Genomic DNA, 20244 nt, shown 5'->3' on the forward strand with positions numbered 1-20244 from the left:
AGATTAGTGAGTTACTTATTGTGCTGCTTTGAATAACAGTAACTAATTCTGAATGTCCCAAAAGTTCTATGTTGTTGTCACTGTTAGGTATCAAGTCCCTGACTCATAGTGACCCTATGCACAACAGAAAGGAAGTTCTACAATGTACATCGTTGTTGCTGTTGTTATGTGCCATCGAGTCAGACCCAACTCATAGCGACCCCTCCTTGGGTTCTGAGGTGTTATCACTACGGAAGTAGATTGCCCAATAGAGTGGCTGGTAGGTTTGAACTGCCAGCCTTCTGGTTAGCAGTCAAGTGCCTTAGGCACTGCGCTACGAGAGCTCCTTCTATAATGTATAGTAATTATAGACATTTTGGTGGGATCAGAGTACTTCAGCCTCTCAATGTGGCCTGAATTGTTCTGTACTTGTTGTCAGTAGCTCTCATTAAGAGTAACAACAAAAAACAAAGAGTAAAACCAGAAGTTATTCAAATTTTTACTTATCCTGTGCTTCATTTTCGGGAAAAGATGAAATATTCTAGTATAAAAGTAGAAAATTACAATGGTCATGAGGTCATCTCTTATAAATATTAAGGGTTTATTGTACTTATGAGAGATTTGTGACACCTCCCCCACCCCAGTACTAATTATGAAATTTCCATGTGTAAGAAAAGCACTGCCCACAATAACTAGAAGGATATAATTATAATTCAAAATATACCAAATGTGCACAGAGAAAGTTAAGGTTCTATAAATTTGGCCTTTTTTTTTTTTTTTAACATTTTACTCCACAAAGAGATTAGACCAAAAAGAAAAGAGGTTATCATACTGCAATTTACATAAATTCAAAACATTGGAAGGTAAAACCTAGATACATAAAATAAATATTATTGAGATTCTGATGACAGAAACACTGAGCTAATCTAAGTCACTGTACTTCAAACTGCTCTAAAAATATTTGCTATTCCACTTCACAGCAGGAAGAAAAGCTAAAAATAGTCACCTTTCTGTTACAGAATATTTCTTGGTGTCTTGGGGAAAGTAAAACTAAAGTTTGTTGTTGTTGTTATGTGCCGTGGAGTCGGACGACTCATAGCGACCCCTCCCTTGAGTTTCCAAGGCAGTATCACTATGGAAGTAGATTGCCCAACCTTCCTTCCAAAAACTAAAGTACTTATCTAAAAATGTCAGTCTTAAAATCTTTAATGAACTCTGACTTATTTGAACAAACCAACCAACCTGGACTACTATGCAGTTTTTAAAAATATAGCTGTAGCTCTCCTAATGAGAGCATCTTGCCAGGCTGAATATGATGCTATTAATGATTTTTCACACAATGTGGCCCCTAAATATAAGCCAACTACTTCATCTGTGTTCAATCATAGAAACAGCAATTTAACCTAATATTGGGTTGTGCTGTATCCATTTAAATATGATACATTATTGTAATTAATGGACAATTTCTGGAATTTTTAGCAGTCATTGGGCTAATACACTGATTTCAAAACCGAACCACTGTCACTTTTAGATCAGGTTGTTTTTTTCTATTTTACTGATACTATTAGAAGGAAATCAAAGGTTTTGTGGGTTATAGCAAGAGGTACATCTGCATGTCTGGGAAGAATGTCACAGTGAGGAACTGAAGACACTAGATACATATGTAGTATAGAAGGAGGTGGGAAAAGCATGAAGACAGGGAGATGTTAAAGACAACTTTCTATTGACATTTGAGTTGGGCCAGTCCAGTGCCCAGATAAGACAGTATTTTCTTCCTCCTCCTACTAGGTCACCTTCCTGTACTACAAAAGTCTCCATTCAGAAAATCTAGAAGGGTAGGGCTGCAGTCAATTACTGTAGTTACTGTCAATCAGCTGTTGTTGTTGTTGTTGCTGTTGTTATATGCCATCGAGTAGCGACCCCTCCTTGGGTTTCCAAGGCAATATCACTACGGAAGTAGGATTGCCCAACCTTCCTTCCGAGGAGTGGCTGGTGGGTTTGAACCGCCAGCCTTCTGCTTAGCAGTCAAGTGTCTTAGGCACTATGCTACCAGAGCTCCTTCAATCAGCTGTACACTTATAAAAAGTTAAATTTGCAAAACTTGTTTAATAGATATATTCACAACAACAATTATGTACAACCAAACACCTCATGGTTTCATGGGTTAATCCCAGTTAATTGACCTAATAATGTGCTCAGTGCTTCTGTTCTATCTCCTAGTTCACTGTGTAGTGCCTGGGCTCTTAAAAGCTTGCAAGCAACCATTCAAAAACCACAACTGGTCTCCATTCACCTGGAACAACCAAAGAAGGAGAGTCAGGAGTAGAAGGAAATGGGATTTGTGGATAATTGCCTCTGTGAACAACTGTCTCCCTCTGCCATGAGTCCAGAAGAATTAGATGGGCCAGCTACCATCATTGAACATTTTGGTCAAAGATTCTACAGAAGAATCCTGATCAAAAGGGGAAAAATGCAAAACAGAATTTCAAATTCTCAAGGTCTCTAGTCTTTGTAGAGCTATAGAGGGTAGATGAACCTTTGAAACTACTGCCCTGAGATAATCTTTAAACCTTAAACCAAAAATATCCCCTCTTCTTAAAACCAAGCAACAGTTTAGCTGAACTAGTAAAAAAGCTCTGCCTTGAGCATTATGCTCTTTTAAGAACTATTTATGTGATCAAATTGACAACAGCAACTTGAAAGATCAGACAGGATGTTAATGAAGAACAACTCAGAAAAGGAATGGATACACAACTTGAGAAATTTCAGTGTCACTAAACTGCACATGTAGAAACTGTTGAACTGTTACATATTTTGCCATGTATATTCTCAACAAAAACAAAATAAAATTTAAAGAAACTCTAGAAAGTCTTTCTTAAAAGGAAAGGTTACTTTCCTCATGGGAACAAGGTCAAATGTTTAACCACCATTTTTAGCCTTGATAGGAAGAAAGGAGTAGAAATAGTCTAATATACCCAGTACATACATTCTCACTTCTTTCCCTTCCCTTTCCCCAGACCTGAGTGCAAATGAATGCACTCTGTCTTTACATACACATACTTACGTATATGTAAGAATCAACTAGAAAGGAATTATGATCTTTAATTGAATCAGTATCTCCAATGGTAGTCCATGATACAGCAGACAAAGTATACTTTGCAGTGACTCTAAGTTGAAGAACTGAATTAGATGGATAGCTTTAATTTTTAAAAATAGTGAAATACTTTACTCAGTGAGGTGATTTCTTAGATACCAAAAAAGAAACCATTAGTGTCTGAACTCTCATTTTATACACAAAACTTACTCTAACATTTGTAGGGCAGTAAGAGATGTAACAAACCATTATCATTAAGGTCTATAATTTAGTATTATATAGTTAAATGCACTTCAGAGGTTAATTTAAAGCATAATTGGGATAAAACCAGTGATGAAATACTATACTAGATTGGCAAGCAAAGTGAAAGGAAGTGTCAGACTTAGAAAAGTTAATATAAATTATTCATGAGGTACTAAAATCTCTAGTAGCTTTATTACTCTAGACACAATGTTTAGTCAGTCATTCTCCAAATATTATTCTGATTTAGAAAATCTAGATCAGGTGGACAGATAGATATTTCTTAAATCACATACATAATCTTGACTTGAAATTGACTTCCAAAGCACTCCATAATCAATAATAATAATCTACTGTCATCGAGTTGATTCTGACTCATTGCCAGTCTTCAGGACAGAGCAGAATTGGCCCAAAGGGTTTCCAAGACTGCCTCATTTTTCTCCTACAGAGCAGCTGGTGCATTCAAACTGCTGAACGACCATACAGTTAGCAGCTGAATGCTTTAACCACTACACCACTAGAGCAAATATGCAAACATGTGGCCTGATTTACTTTATGTGAAAGTAACTAAGAGAGGAAACTAGAGAATTTAAATATGAAATAAAAATGTAAGCTATAGTACTATATCAAGGCCATCTGTTAAATAACCTATTATCTCCACTAAAGAGGAAGCTAACAATCCATGTCCTAAGTGAACCTGAAAGCCGATGTGCTAACGTGCTAGTTAGATAAAACAGCAAATTAGCATGTTAAATATTGTTTTCAGTCAGCCTTCTTGGTAGAGCTTTCACATAATTCTTAGTGCACACATCTGACGATCTTATCGCCACCCTACCTGCCTTGTGTTAAATGACTGCTTCTTAACTTTTGGATTCTACGTATTAGCGTCCTCCCAAAATAATCTCACACACAACATTAACGAAAGGAGCTCTGGTGGAGTAGTGCCTGACTGCTATCCAGAAGGTCGGTGGTTCAAACCCACCAGCCACTTCGCAGAAGCAAGACTGGGCAATCTACTTCCATAAAGATTTACCGCATCAGAAACCCAATGGGGGTCACTATTGGAGTTGGAATTGACTCAATGGCAGTGGGTTTGGTTTTGGTTTTAATAGCACTTAAGATGAACGATATTTCTCCATTCAATAGCAATTCTTTTACAACTATCAGTACTGAACTACTAAAAAGTTAACTGTCACCATACAAGTAGGGAAAATGCTGCTTCTGTCAATGAATTGACAGAATGATTGCTAACCAGAAGTTCACGTAAACTTAAAATTGTTAATATGAATTTTGTGAAAATAGCTCATTAACATTTCTTACAAAATAAACAAAAGTGGAAAAGAGAGGCAAGGCACACTGATTACACTGAAAAAGTATTGATGTTAAGAACATTTAGCATTAAATGTGCTTGGTAAAATTTAAACAGCAATTACTTCAAGACCTGAAATAGAAGGTAGAACTTCCAAACCACTAGAAAATGAAAGAGGAACAAAGAAATCCTTATTCATCATATATGCATCTAGTACCAGAGTCCCAAAATAATACATAAAGCAAACATTGACAGACTTAAAAGAAGTTCAATAATAATACTTGGGAGACTTACATATACTACTTTCAAAAATGGATTTACAGATTATCAACAGGAAACAGGTTCTGAACACATTATGAACCAACTAAAAGAGCTCTGGTGATGCAGCACATAAGGCATTTGATTGCTAACCAGAAGGCTGGCAGTTCTAAAATCCACTGGCTGCTCCACCGGAGGAAAAGGGGGCAATCTACTTCATAAACACTTACCATGTCAGAAACCCAATGGGGGTCGCTATGAGTTGGAATCAAGTTAATGGTAGTGTATTTGTGGTTTTTTTTTTTTTTTTGATTTATAAACCAACTACGAAGCCTAAGGCATTTGACTGCAAACCAAAAGGTCGGTGGTTCAAACCCACCAACCACTCCACAGAAGGAAGATGGAGCAATCTACTTCCATATTTATCACCTTAGACCCCTGTCACTGTGAGTTGCAATCAACTCGATGGCAGTGGGTTTAGTTTTCCTTTTTCTTTTTTTAAAAAAACTAACTAGACCTAACATACACAAAGAATATTCCACCCAGCGTCAGTATAATACAGTGCACACGGGTCATTCTCTAGCATAGACCATACTCTCGGTCACAAAAGAAGTCTCAACAAACTTTAAAACATTAAGATTATACAAAGTATCTTCTATGACCATACTAGAATGAAACTAGAAATTGGTAACAGAAGGCTGTAAAGTACACAAATATGTGGAAATCAATCAACACACCACTAAACAACCAATTAGACAGAGAAATCAGAAAATACTTAGAGAAAAATAAAAATATTAACATGCCAAAACAGGGGATAGAGCAAGGCAGTACACGGAGGGAAATGTATAGCTATAATAAGCTAACTTTACAACTTGAGGAACTAAAAAAGAAGAGCAAACTACACAGAAAGCTACCAGAAAGAAGGAAATTAGGGTGGGTGGGTGGGCGACACAATCAGAGCAAATGTAAATGGTAAATGTAAGAGAGAACAGAAAAATCATTAGAGATAATCAACAAAATCAAAAGTTGGTTCTTTGAAAATATCAATAAACTCAACAAACCTTTAGCTAGACTGACTAAAAAGCAGATTAGCCAAGATACAAATAACTAGATTCAGAAAGGAAAGTAGGGGAATTACTACTGACCCTACAGACTAAAAAAAGAAAACACTATAAACAGCTGTACAAATTAAATAATTTAGTGAAATGGACAAATTCTCAGAAACTTATAAACTACATAAACTGACTGAAGAAGAAATAGAAGATCTCAATGGATCTATAACAAGAGACTAAATTAGTACTCAAAAATTTCCCAACAAGTCCAGGACCACGTGACTTTCACTGGGGAACTCTTATCAAACACCGAAAGAAGAACTGCACCAATTCTTCTCAACTCTTTCAAAAAATAAAAGGAGTATCACTTGCTGACTCATTCTATGAGGCCAGCATTACCCTGATAGCAAAGCTAGCAAAGACATCCCACTAAAAGAAAAGTATAGACCAATATCCCTTCTGAATATATGCAAAAATCCTCAGCAAAATACAGCAAACTATATGCAACAGTGTATTCAAGGGATTATACACCATGACCAAAGGAGCTCTAGTAGTGCAATAGTTAAGCACTTGACTGTTAACTGAAAGGCCAGAGGTTTGAACCCACCAGCCACTCCGTAGAAGAAAAGACCTGGTGATTTGGTCCCATAAAGATTTTAGGCTAGGAAACCCTATAATGCAGTTCTACTCTGTCCTATAGGCTCACTTTGAGTCATAATTGACTCAAAGGCACAGAACAATGGACCACCACCATCACGATCAGGTGGGATTTACCCTAGGAATGTAAAAGTAGTTAATATAGAAAAATCAATGTAATACATTAATAGAATGAAGGAAAAGAATCACATGATCACCTCAGCTGATACAAAGACATTTAACAAAATCCAACACTTTTTCATGATAAAAACACTCAACATTCTAGGAACAGAAGAACATTCCCTCAACATGATAAAGGGTATTTATGAAAAACCTATAGCTAACATCATACTCAATGGAGAAAGAATGAATGTTTTCCATCTAAGATCAGGATAGGACAAGGTTGCCTGCTTATACTACTACTTTTCAACATGGTACTTTTAAGTCCTAGCTAGTGCAACTAGGCATGAAAAATAAATAAAAGGTACCCAAAGCTATCCTTATTCACATATGACATGATCCTATATATAGACAATCCCAAAGATTCCACAAGGAATCAACTAGAGTTAATAAATGGATGCCACAAAGTTGGAGGATACAAGATTGCCAGTGGGTCACTTCCACAGCACATATACTAAAATTGGAACGATACAGAGAAGATTAGCATGGCCCAGGCACAAGGATGACACACAAATTCGTGAAGTGTTCTATACTTTTCCATTAACACCAAACACCAGGCTACAGATAAACATATAAACATCTGAGATAATCAGACAGGAGTCTGTGAACAGGATTATACTCTAGACCAAGGATAGATTCAGCTGAAGCTAATCTTGCACAGATACCAGTGACACAAAATATCTGCAGTCCTTACAGAAACAACAGAAGACAGACATAGAGCAATCCCTCACAGACAGTCAGACACTGTGGTAAAAAGATCCAATGGATCTACCAACTCAAGACCATAGTATTGGGGGACACCACCAATGGCACAACGAAATACGTAACAATCTTTTCCCATAACCTATATTGATGAGTGGTGACTGGGGTCTTAAAAGCTTTCAAGTGGCCATCTGACGTAGGTAACGGTCTCCTATTGTCGGAAACAGAGAAGAGTGCAAACAACCAAGGGCATTTGGAAGCAATCAGCCCTAGGACATGTTGGATCTTGAGACCAGAAGAACTAAATGGTGCCCAGCTACCAACGCCAACCACTCAGGTAAGGATCAAACCTGGAGATCCTGGATAGAGTGGGAGGAAAAACGTAGAACAAAACCCAAACACACAATAATGACCAGAATTACCAGTCGGATGAGTCTGGTGGGACACTCAATACTATAGCCCTGGGATATACTTCGGGCCTGGAATAAAACTCACTCCCAGGGGCTGGCTCTCAGCCCAATAGTAAACAAGACATATATGCAGACCACTTAACCCAGGGTGATGCACCCACATACTCTATGGAGATGCATTCCCTAGAGCAATCGACCATGGGGCACCAGAGGGGCAACATCTGCATAGAGGAAATGCAGGACACACAGGAGTGCATAACTATGAGGGACTTGGCGGGGAGGTGGTTACTGGGAAGGGAAAAGAGGAGAGTGGGTTAGGGTTGGGGATGGTAATTGGGGAGTGAAACCAAATATACATGAAATGTTGAATGTAAAACACACTCTGCTCTGTAAATTTGCACTTAAAGCACAATTTAAAAAAAATTTAACAGACAAAAATCAGTGTTTCTATGTACAAGTTACATGCCAGAAAATGAAATTGGACTCATACATGTAATGAACAATCTGAAAAGAAAAGAATTCTATTTACAATAGAATCAAAAATAATAAAATGACTAGGAATAAATTTAATCAGAGATGTGAAAGACTTACACACTGAGAACTATAAAGCATTACTGAAAGAAATTAAGACTTAAATAAATGTAAAGACATCCAACTGGAAGGAAGACTTACTGTTATGATGCCCATGCTACCCCAAACCAAACCAAACCCACTGCCACTGAGTCAATTCCAACTCACAGCGATGCTTTAGGATAGAGCAGAAATATCCCATAGGGATAGCTGTAAATCTATTCTCAAAATCTATTCTCAAAGCTGTAAATCTTTAAAGAAGCAGATTGCTTCATCTTTCTTCCCTGGAGTCTGGCCCATGGGTTTGAACCACTGACCTTTTTGGTTAGCAGCTGAATGCTTTAATCACTATGGCACCAGAGCTCCAAATACTACCCAAAGCAATCATAAAGTCAACACAATCCCTATCAAAATTCCAACTGCCTTCTTTGTAAAGATAGAAAAGCCAGTCCGCAAATATATACAGAGCTGCAAAGTGTTCTGAAAAACCAAAACAATCCTGAAAGTGAAGAACAAAGTAGGAGGACTCACATTTCCTGATTTCAAAATGCACTCATAAAACTACAGCAATCAAAACTGTGGTACTAGAATAAAGATGGAACAACAGAATGAAATGAGAATCTAGAAATAAATCTATATGTTTATGTTCAAATGGCTTTCAAACGTCCATTCATAGGAAAAGAATACTCTCTACAACAAACAGTGCCCGGCCAATTGCACCCACATGCCAAAGAATGAAATGGGACCCACATATCATACGTACCACATGTAAGAGTTAACTCAAAATGGGTCAAGGATCTAAATATAAGAACTGAAACCATAAAATTCTTAGAAGAAAACACAAGTGTAATGTTTTGAGACCTAGTTTTTGACAATGGATTCTTAAATATGACACCAAAAGCACAGGCACCAAAGAAAAAACTGCTAAAATGGACTTCATTGAAAATGTTTGTATATCAACAGACCCTATCAAGACAGTGAAAAGACAAGCTAAAGAACTGGAGAAAGTATTTGCAAATCCTATTCCTGATTAATAAAAAGAAGAAAACTCAATTGATAAATGAGCAAAGGTCTTAAATAGACATATACAAATGGCCAACAAGCACATGAAAAGATGCTCAATGTCATCAGAGAAATCCAAATCAAACCATAATGAGAAACCACTTCACATCTCCCAAGATGGCTAGTCTCAGAACAATGGAAAATAACAGGTGTTAAGAGAGGATGTGGAGAAACTGGAACCATCACACATTGCTGGTGAGAATATAAAATGGTACAGTCACTGTGGAAAATATTTTGGTGGTACCACAAAAATTAAACATTAGGAGAAAAAATTAAATACTGAAATACCACATGACCCAGCAATTTCATTTCTAGGTATAAACTCAAGAGACTTGAAAGCAGAGACTCAGAGAGTACATCAATGTTCACTGCATTATTCACAATAGGCAAAAGGTGGGAACAGCCTAAGTGTTCATCAACAGATGAATGATAAACAAAATGTAAATACATATATTATTGTCATAAAAAGAAATGAAGTTCTGATATATGCTATCATGTGGATGTACCTTGAAAACATGTTGCTAAGTGAAATAAATCAGACTCAAAATGACAAATACTGTATGATTCTACTTACACGCAATATCTAGAACAGGAAATGCACAGAAATAAAAGTTTATCAGTGGTTACCAAGACTTGGGGAGAGAGAGTAATTGGGAGTTATTGCTTAAGGGGTTCTGGGTTTCTGTTTGGGCTGATAAAAATGTTCTTGGTTGTTTTTTGTTCGTTTGCTTGTGTTATATAAATAGATGGTACTGACAGTTAAGACTGGCTGAAATAGCAAATTTTTTTGTGACATATATTTTATCGCAGAAAAAAAAATCCCTCTACATTAATATACATATATATTATCTATAATAAATATACATCTGTATTATCAGCAATGATCAAAAGGATATTAAAAGTTTTAAGTAAGATGACATGTATAATCCCTCAGAACAAAATCTAACAAAATTAGTGTAAGACTTATATAGTGAAAAACTACAAAATGCTAATGAATTAAATAAAAAAACTAAAGAAGAGACATGTCATATGCATAAAATAACAAAAATAAAAAATATTAATTCTCCCTAAATTGATAGAGGTTTAATACAATTCCTATTAAAACTCTATTATTAAAGATTTTTTTAAAAGAAACAGACAAAATAATTCTGAAATTTACATAGAAAGGCTAAAGAACTGTTGTTGTTGTTGTTGTTATGTGCCGTCGAGTCGGCCCCGACTCATAGCGACCCCTCCTTGGGTTTCCGAGGCAGTATCACTACGGAAGTAGGATTGCCCAACCTTCCTTCCAAGGAGTGGCTGGTGGGTTTGAACCGCCAGCCTTCTGGTTAGCAGTCAAGTGCTTTAGCCACTATGCTACCAGGCTAAAGAACTAGAATAGCTAAAAGAATTTTAAAACAGAAAAACAAAGTAAGCAGAATCACTTTACACATTTTATCTTTATTTATTTAATGAATATTTTATCATGATTTGTCAAAAATCCATTGTCTGTACTTGTGTGAAGGAGCTCTGGTAGCATAGTGCCTAAGGTATTTGACTGCTAACCAGAAGGCTGGCAGTTCAAACCTACCAGCTACTCCTCGGAAGGAAGGTTGGGCAATCTACTTTGGTAGTGATACTGCCTCAGAAATCCAAGGAGGGGCCACTATGCGCCGAGTTCAGCTCGATAGTAGTGAGTTTGGTTTGGTTTTTGGTACTTGCATGGAAGGTCCCTGTGCAGCACAAGTGGTCTGTGCTCAGCTAACATTGGCACTTTGAACCTACTCAGCAGAATTGTGGAGGAAGCCCTGGCAATCTGCTTCTATAAAGACTACAGCCAAGAAAGTTTATGAAGCTCAGTTCTACTCTAACACACTGGGTCACCTTGAGTCAGAAAGTTTGCAGAGCAAATTAGTTTCCCATTCAACACTCTACCCATTTTTAAGATTTATTATATAGCTACAGTAATCAAGACTATGTGATAATAATGGAGAGACAGATAAATCAATGGAACAGAACTGAGTAACCAAAAATAGACCGAAGTAACCTAGGGAACAGATCCACACAAATACAAAAAAAAAAACCAACCCAAAACCCCAAACCCACTGCCATCAAGTCAATTTAGACTCATTGCGACCCTATGTTTTGGTAGAACTGAGCTCCATAGTTGTATTACATGACTGTCATCTTTACAGAAGCAAATTGCCAGGCCTTCTTCCACAACATTGCTGGATGGGTTCAAAGTGCCCACCTTTCAGTGAATAGTTCAGCACAAACCACTTGTGCCACCTAGGGGTCTTCCACACAAGTACAGATAATTAATTTTTAACAAAGGCATAAAAACAACTCAATGGTAAAAGGATGTATTTTTCAACAAATGGTGGTGCTGGAATAATTAGATATCCAAAAGTAAAACACACATACACACAAGCCTTATCCTAAACATAACACCTTACACAAAAAGCAACAGTAAATCAATCGCAGATTTAAACGTAAAATTTAAAACTACAAAATTTTTAGGAAAACAACATAGGAGGAAATCTTCCAGGATCTAGAGCTAAGCAAAGAATTCTTAGCACTTTAAATTCTTAGGCTAAAAGAACTTAAAAAAACAAGTAACAAATTGGACTTCACTGAAATTAAATTTATTCCTCAGAGCAAAAGTATTTTAAAGGATGAAAAGACAAGCTATAGAGTAGAAGAAAATATCTGCAAACTGCTTATCTGACAAAGAACTAGTATCTAGACGATAATAAAAACTGTCAAAAAAAGAAAATAGACAAAAGACATGAAGAGATTATTTCACTGAAAAAGTTATTCAGATACCAAATAAGCACATAAAAAGTCTGAAGGAAGGTTGGGCAGTCTACTTCCATAATGATACTGCCTGGGAAACCCAAGGAGGGATCACTATGAGTCGGGTCCGACTCAACAGCACATAACAACAACAACCATTAACGAAACACAAATTAAAACTATAACAAGGTATTATTACACACCTATGAGAATGGTTAAAATAAAAAATAGTGACAAAACAGGTTGAAGAAATGCTGAGAAACTGGTTCTTTCATACAGGGCTAGTGGGAATGTAAAATGGTAAAACCACTATGAAAAATAGTCTGGCAGTTCTTTTTAAAACTAAAAACGAACTTACCATATGGCCTAGCAATTGCACTCTTGGGCATTAATCCCAGAGAAAAGGAAACTTATGTCCATACAAAAATCTGTACATGAACATTTTCATGTACAGAGAAATAAAAATTTACTTTCCCTTAGAAACTTGTATATATGAATGTCTATAGTAAAACTTTATTAGTAACAACCAAACAAAAGACTACCCAAATGTCCTTGAATGGGTGAATGGCTAAACAAATTATGGTACATTCATATGATGGGATGCTACTCAGCAGTGTTAAAAAAAAACTATTGATATATGCCACAGTTTGATTTCACAAAAATTACGCTGAGTGAAAAAAGCCAATCTTAAAAGGATCCACACTACAGGGTTCCTTTTATAGAAATCAAACATACGTCCTTATAGAGCTAGAGAACTGATTGTTGGTGGCTGAAGGTTAGGGAAGGGAACAGCTGTGGCTACACAGGGGTCACAAGTATGAGACGTGGTGACAGTACAGGTGAAGTATCTTAATTGTGGTCTTTGCTACATGTAGTTACACATACAGTAAAACTGCATAAAGTTACACATACACATATACACACACATACAAATTCTGCTGTGGTTGTCATTAGGTTCTGCTAATTTTGACGCATTAACAACCCCATGTGACAAAGTGGAACAGCCCCACAGAATTTTTTTGGCTATAATCTTCACGAAAGCAAATCACCAGGTCTTTCTCCAGAGGAGATGCTGGGTGGGTTCAAACTACTCCTTGCGGTTAGCAGTTGAATGTTTAACCATTTGTGCCACCAGGGATCCTCGGTGTGTGCATAACTGATGAAATCTGATTAAACTCTGTGGATTATACCAATGTCAATTTCCTAGTTTTGATACTGTACCATAGTTATGAAAGATGTTAACCCTGGACGAGGCTAGGTGAAAAGTGCAGATTGTCCCTATACATTTCTTTGCAACTTCCTGTGAATCAATTAATAATTTCAAAATCAAGTTTTTTTTAAAAAAAAAAAAGACAAACCACAGACTGGAAGAAAGTATTTGCAAACCATGTATCTAACTAAGGACTACTCTTGTTAGCTGCTGTTTAGTCAATGGTCCCCAACACGGCCTGGTCCTGCACTACCCCCATGATTGGATCACTGTTATTCACAGGGTTCTCATTAGTTGATTTTCAGAAATAGATGATCAGACCTTTCTTCCTAGACTGTCTTCATGTGGAAGTACCACTGAAACCTGTTCAGCATCACAGTAACATATAAGCCTCCACTGACAGACAGGTAGCTGCATATGAGGTTGTACTGACTGGGAAATAAAGAAAGCAGTCTCCTGAATGTAAGGTGGGAATTCTACAGCTAAACCACCAGATTAGCACAGGTTTTTCTCCTACCGAGCCACTGGGTGGGTTTGAACTGCCAACCATTCAGTTATGAGCTAAGTTCTAAACCACTGCACCACGAGGGTTACTTTAAAAATATTTTTTTAAAAACCTTTTACCCTCATTCATAGAAAAAAAAAAAAAAAGTTAAAACCATAATGAGTTTAAAAACATTAATTTGTAATAATCAAAAAGATTTATAACACAAAGTACTGTTGAGGGCATAGGGCACTGATACATAGTTTATGGGAGTATAACTTAGCATAAAACTTCTATATTTTGCAGTATCTCCCCAAAATTTAAATGTACATTCTACCTCTAGGAATTTATCTTATGAAAAAAAAGTTGGACATATTTTAACATATAGGAGCTCTGGTGGTATATAGTGCCTAAGGCACCTGACTGCTAACCAGAAGGCTGGCAGTTCAAACGCACCTGCCATTCCTCGGAAGACTGGGCAATCTACTTCCGTAGTGATACCGCCTTGCAAACCCAAGGAGGGGTCGCTATGAGTCAGATCCGACTCCAGGGCAGTGAGTTTGGTTTTTTTGGTATTTAAACATATGCATAGTGAGATTTAAGGGGGGTGGGAATAGATACTCCCTGTAGCAGTGTTTTTTATAGCAAGAAACTACTTAAGGGACAATCAGTAGGAGAATAGTTAATAAAACATAGTTCAATCAATTGAATACTAACTAGCTTCTAAAAAAATGAGGCAAATATGTTTGTATATTCAGAGAACTCTCTGAAAGACATAACAGGAACTGAAAGCAACACCTGTGATTGGAATATGGGTGAGAGGGACTTTCTTATAAACCCTTCTTCAGCCTCTGATTTTTTTTAATACCATATTAAAAATTTTTCAAACAAAAAAATTAAATGTTCTGATGCCATATTGCTACAGAAATACACAAAAAGATCAGTGGAACTGAACATGACACATTATAGAAATTAAACATAGTTGCACTCTGCACACATGGGGTCATTATGAGTTGGAATCAATTCTATGGTAACCAACCAACTACAGATATGATCACAGAATAATATATATGATAGAATGGAGTACCAAAAAATATGATCATCTTAATAGCCTCAGAAAAATATTTAACAAAATCCAACATGTTTTCATGTTGAAAACAACAAACTAGGAATAGAAGTAAAATAAAAGAAACACATGGTCAAATCAATCAAGGCAGAAAAGGCATTTGATAAAATTCAACACCCATTCCTGATTAAAACTCTCAGAAAAATAGGAATAGAAGGGAAATTATTCAGCATAATAAAATCCATACACGCAAAACCAACAGCCAAAATTATTCTCAATGGAGAGAGAAAGTATTCCTCTTATGACTGGGAACCACACAAAGATGCCTTTTATCACCACTTCTATTCAACATTGTAATGAAAGTCCTAGCCAGGGCAACAAGGCAAGAAAGGGAAATCAAAGGCAAGTAAATTGGTAAGGAAGAAGTAAAACTATCCCTATTTGCAGATGATATGATCCTATACACAGAAAATCCTAGAGACTGAGCAAAAAAAACTGCTGGAATTAAATGAAAGATTCATCATAATGGCAGGATACAAGATCAACATACAAAAATCAGTTAATTCCTCTACATCAAAGAGATCTCTTAAAAGGAAAACAATATCATTTATAATAGCTACCAAAAAGATAAAATATTTAGGAATAAGTCTTATTAGGAACACAAAAGACCTATACAAAAAAAGTACAAAATGCAACTAAAAGATACTGTAAGTGTTCTGCATAAATGGAAGAACGATGCTCATGGATAGGAAGACTGAACAGTGTGATAATGTCAGTACTACCCAATCTATACATTACGCAATCTCAATCCAGATTCCATCAGCATTCTTTAAGGATATGAAAAAATTAATCACTAATTTTATATGGAAAGTAAAGAGACCTCGGTAAGCAAAGCACTACTGACAAAGACCAATGCAGGATGTCTCTCACACTCCAATTTCAAAATCTACTATATAGCCACAGTAGGCAAAACAGCTTGGTACTGGTATAATGACTGACACACAAAGCAGTGGAACAGAACTCAGAATCCAGAAATAGATTCATCCACTTATGAACAGCTAATCTCTGACAATGAGCTGAAACCCATTAAATGAGGAAGAGAGTGCCTCTTTAACAAATGGTGCTGACAAATTTGGTATCTATCTGGATAGGTAGGCAGTCGCACAGCCCAGGGCTTCTGGGGAGGCTTTATTTTAAGGCCAAGCTCCAGATAGGCAGGAAAGTGAGCAGAGCAGTTAGGAACAACCAAGGGAGATGAACTTATCATCAGTTTGTTGTCCTGTGGTGGTTTGCGTGTTGCTGTGAGACTAGAGGCTATGCCACTGGTGCTGCAAAATGCTAGCAGGATTACGCATGGTGGACAGGTTTCAGTGGAGCTTCCAGACTAAGACAGACTTGGAAGAAGGAAGAAGCCATCCACTTCTCAAAGAACTGGCCAGTGAAAATCTTATGATCAGCAGTGAAACACTGTCTGATGTATTACCGGAAAATTTTATGAGTGCCCCTGAAACCTTGTCCAATACAGTACTGGAAGACGAGCCTATCACGTCAGAAAGCACTCTAAATATGACTGGGGAAGAGGTGACTTCTCAGAATAGAGAGGATCTTAATGATATGAATGCAGTAAAGCTTTCAGGACATCTTTGGCTGATGCAGCATAACTCAAAATGAGTAGAAACAGCTGTAAACATCCATTAATAATTGGAACACTGACTGTATGAGGTATGAATCTAGGAAAACTGGAAGTTGTCAAAACTGAAATGGAACACATAAAGAACGGTATCTGTCAATGATATGGTAATATCCATAAGCCTACAAGGAAGACTAGTTAATAAGACTACTATTCAAATTTACCCACCAACCACTAATGCCCAAGGTAAGAAATTCAAGATTTTTACTAACTTCTGAAGTCTGAAGTTGATCAAACATGCAATCACTATGCATACATAACGACTAGCGATTGGAATACGAAAGTTGGAAACAAAGAAGGGTTGGTAGTTGGAAAATACGGCCAGAGGTATAGAAGCAAAGCCAGATCGCATGATAGAATTCTGCAAGACTGATAACTTACGCATTGCAGATACTGTTTTCAACAACAAACAGTAACAATATGAAGATGTAATCGGATGGAATGCACAGGAATCAAATTGACTACATCTGTGGGAAAAAACAATGGAGAAGCTCACTATTATCAGTCAGAACAAGGGCAGGTACCAACTGGGGAACAAACCATCAATTGCTCATATGCAAGTTCAAGTTGAAGCTGAAGACAATTAAAACCAATCTACAAGAGCCAAAGTACAACACTGAGTACATCCCACTTAAATTTAGAGATGATCTTTCACAAATAGATCTGATGTACTGAACACTAATGACTGAAAATCAGATGAGCTGTGGGATGACATCAAGTACAGCCTACCTGAAGAAAGCAAAAAAGTCACCGAAAAGACCAAAATGTATGTGAGGAGAGACTCTGGAATTTGCTGTTGAATGGAGAGTAGCTAAAGTGAATGGAAGAAATGATGAAATAAAAGAGCTGAAGATGGGGGGGGTGGGGGGCACTCAAGAAGACAAAGTAAAGTATTATAATGAAATATACAAAGATCTGGAGTTAGAAAACCAAAACAGAAGAATATCCTTGACATTTCTCAAGCAAAAAGAAATGAAGAAAAAAATTCAAGCCTCAAGTTGCAATACTGAAGGATTCTATGAGCAAAATAGTGAATGATACAGGAAGCATCAAAAGAAGATGGAAGGAACACACAATCACTGCAGCAAAAAGAACTCGGTGAAATTCAGTCATTTCAGGAGGTAGCATATGACTAAGAAGAGATAGTAGTGAAGCAATAGCACTGAAAGAAGTCCAAGCTGCACTGAAGGTACTGGCAAAAAACAAGGCTCTGGGAATAGGCAAATACCAATTGCAATGTTTCAACAAAGGGATAAAACACTGGAAACATTCACTTGTCTATGCCAAGAAATTTGGAAGATGGATATCTGGCCAACTGAATGGAAGAAATCCGTATTTGTGCTCATTCCAAAGAAAGGTGATCCAACAGACAGCAGAAATTATTCAACAACATATCATTAATTTTGCACACCAGTAAAATTTTGCTGAAGATAATTCAAAAATGGTTGCAGCAGTCTATCAACAGGGAACTGCCAAAGAAGTCAAGCTGAATTCAGAAGAGGACTTGGAAGGAAGGATATCACTGTTGATGTCAGATGGAGCTTGGCTAAAAGCACACAGCACCAGAAAGATGGTTGAAACCTGTGTTTCACTGACTATGCAAAGGCATTCAGCTGCGTGGGTTATAACAAATTATGGTAACATTGCAAATAATGGGAATTCCAAAATACTTGTGTTCATAAGGAGCCTGTACATACAGCAAGCAGCAGCCATTCCAACATAACAAGGGGATATACTGCACGGTTTAAAATCAGGAAAGGTGTGTACCAGGGTTGTATCCTATCACCATACTTATTCAATCAGTATGCTGAGCAAATAATCCAAGAAGTCGGACTATATGAAGAGGAGCACAGCATCAGGATTAGAGAAAGACTCATTAACAACTTGCTATCTACCAATGACACAACCTTGCTGAAACTGAAGAAGACTTGAAGCACTTACTCATGAAGATCAAAGACTACAGCCCTCATTATGGTTTACACATCAACAAAAAGAAAAGAAAAATCCTTAAACTGGAACAATAAGTAACATCATGATACACAGAAAAAATACTGAAGTTGTCAAGGATTTCATTTTACTTGGATCCACAATCAATGTCCATGGAAACAGCCGTTAAGAACTCAAACGATGTATTGCATCAGACAAATCTTCTGCAAAAGACCTCTTTATAATCTTAAAAAGCAAAGATGTTACTTTGAAGACTAAAGCGTGCCTGACAATAAGCCATGGTATTTTCAATCACCTCATATGTATGCCAAAGCTGGACAATGAATAAGGAAGTCCAAAAATGAATTAATACATTAGAATTATGAGACTGACAAAGAATATTCACTATACCATGGAATGCCAGAAGATTATCAAATGTGTCTTGGAAGAAGTACTGCCAGAATAGAATGCTCCTTAGGAATAAAGGATGGCAAGACTTCATTTCATGTACTATGGACATGTTGTCAAAAGGGACCAGTCATTGGAGAAGGAAATCAGGTTGGGAAAAGTAGAGGGTCAGTGAAAAGGAGGAAGATCCTCAAGGAGATAGACACAGTGGCTACAACAATGGGCTCAAAAACAGCAACATGAGGAGGGCACAGGACAGGGCAGTGCTTCATTCTGTTGTACGTGGGGTCACTACGAGTCTGAACCAACTCGATGGCACCTAACAATGGCAACATATGATGTATCTAGAACAGGCTAATTCATAGAAACAGGATGTAGAATGGTGGTTACCAGAGAATGGAAAGGAGGAATGAGGAGTTATTGTTTAACAGGTACAGCGTTTCTATGTGAGGTGATGAGAAACTTGAAAATAAATAAGGGTGATAGTTGCACAACACTGTGAATGTAATTAATGTGTACAATAAATTGTACCTTTAAAATTTTGCCTAAGGCATTTGACTGCTACCTAGAAGGCTGGCAGTTCAAACCCAACAGCCACTCCTCGGAAGGAAGGTTGGGCAATCTACTTCCACAGTGATACCATCTCAGAGACCCAAGAAAGGGTCGCTATGAGTCAGATCCGACTCGCCGGCAGTGAGTTTGTTTTTTTGTTTTACCATGATAAAATTTTCAAAAGGTAAGTATTTCTTTATTTATGTAGTTAAAAAGTCACAAATCTCCCAGGAAAAAGAGATGGTGAAGATTCTACTTCCATGACCATGGATGTTTACATAAAAATGAAAACATACTTAAATAAGGTCTTTATGCTTTTTGAATATTTTACAGTGACTTGATGCATAAGGAAAGGATAAAAATCAACAACAAAAAGAATTAAAGAAGTATATAACCAATAAAAAGGAGCTTTGGTGGCACAGTGCCTAAGGCATTTGACTGCTAACCAGAAGGCTGGTGGTTCAAACCCTCCAGCCATTCCATGGAAAGAAGACTGGGTAATCTACTTCCGTAAAGATTTACCACCTCATATGTCTAAATGGGGAGTGTATCCAAGATCATATATAGGGTTGGCAGACAATGGTCCTATAAATTTATGTGAATGATCAGAATTCCCAGGTGTATAGTAGAGCTGACAAGGG

The 20244-nt window shown here is 37.1% G+C and overlaps 1 protein-coding gene and 1 non-coding gene across 2 annotated transcripts in view; one reads left to right on the top strand and one right to left on the bottom strand.

Moving 5' to 3' along the window:
• Positions 1-20244, bottom strand: part of PIAS1 (protein inhibitor of activated STAT 1) — a 94492-nt gene that overhangs the window by 59838 nt on the left and 14410 nt on the right. The window lies entirely within an intron of this gene.
• LOC122151858 lies at positions 7178-7285 on the top strand. Its single transcript, XR_006164305.1, has one exon. It is a non-coding gene; the product is annotated as a U6 spliceosomal RNA (small nuclear RNA).

The sequence above is a fragment of the Orycteropus afer genome, unplaced genomic scaffold, assembly GCF_000298275.1.
Source record: "Orycteropus afer afer isolate SDZICR_OR568_19922 unplaced genomic scaffold, OryAfe1.0 scaffold00015, whole genome shotgun sequence".
NCBI lineage: Eukaryota > Metazoa > Chordata > Mammalia > Tubulidentata > Orycteropodidae > Orycteropus > Orycteropus afer.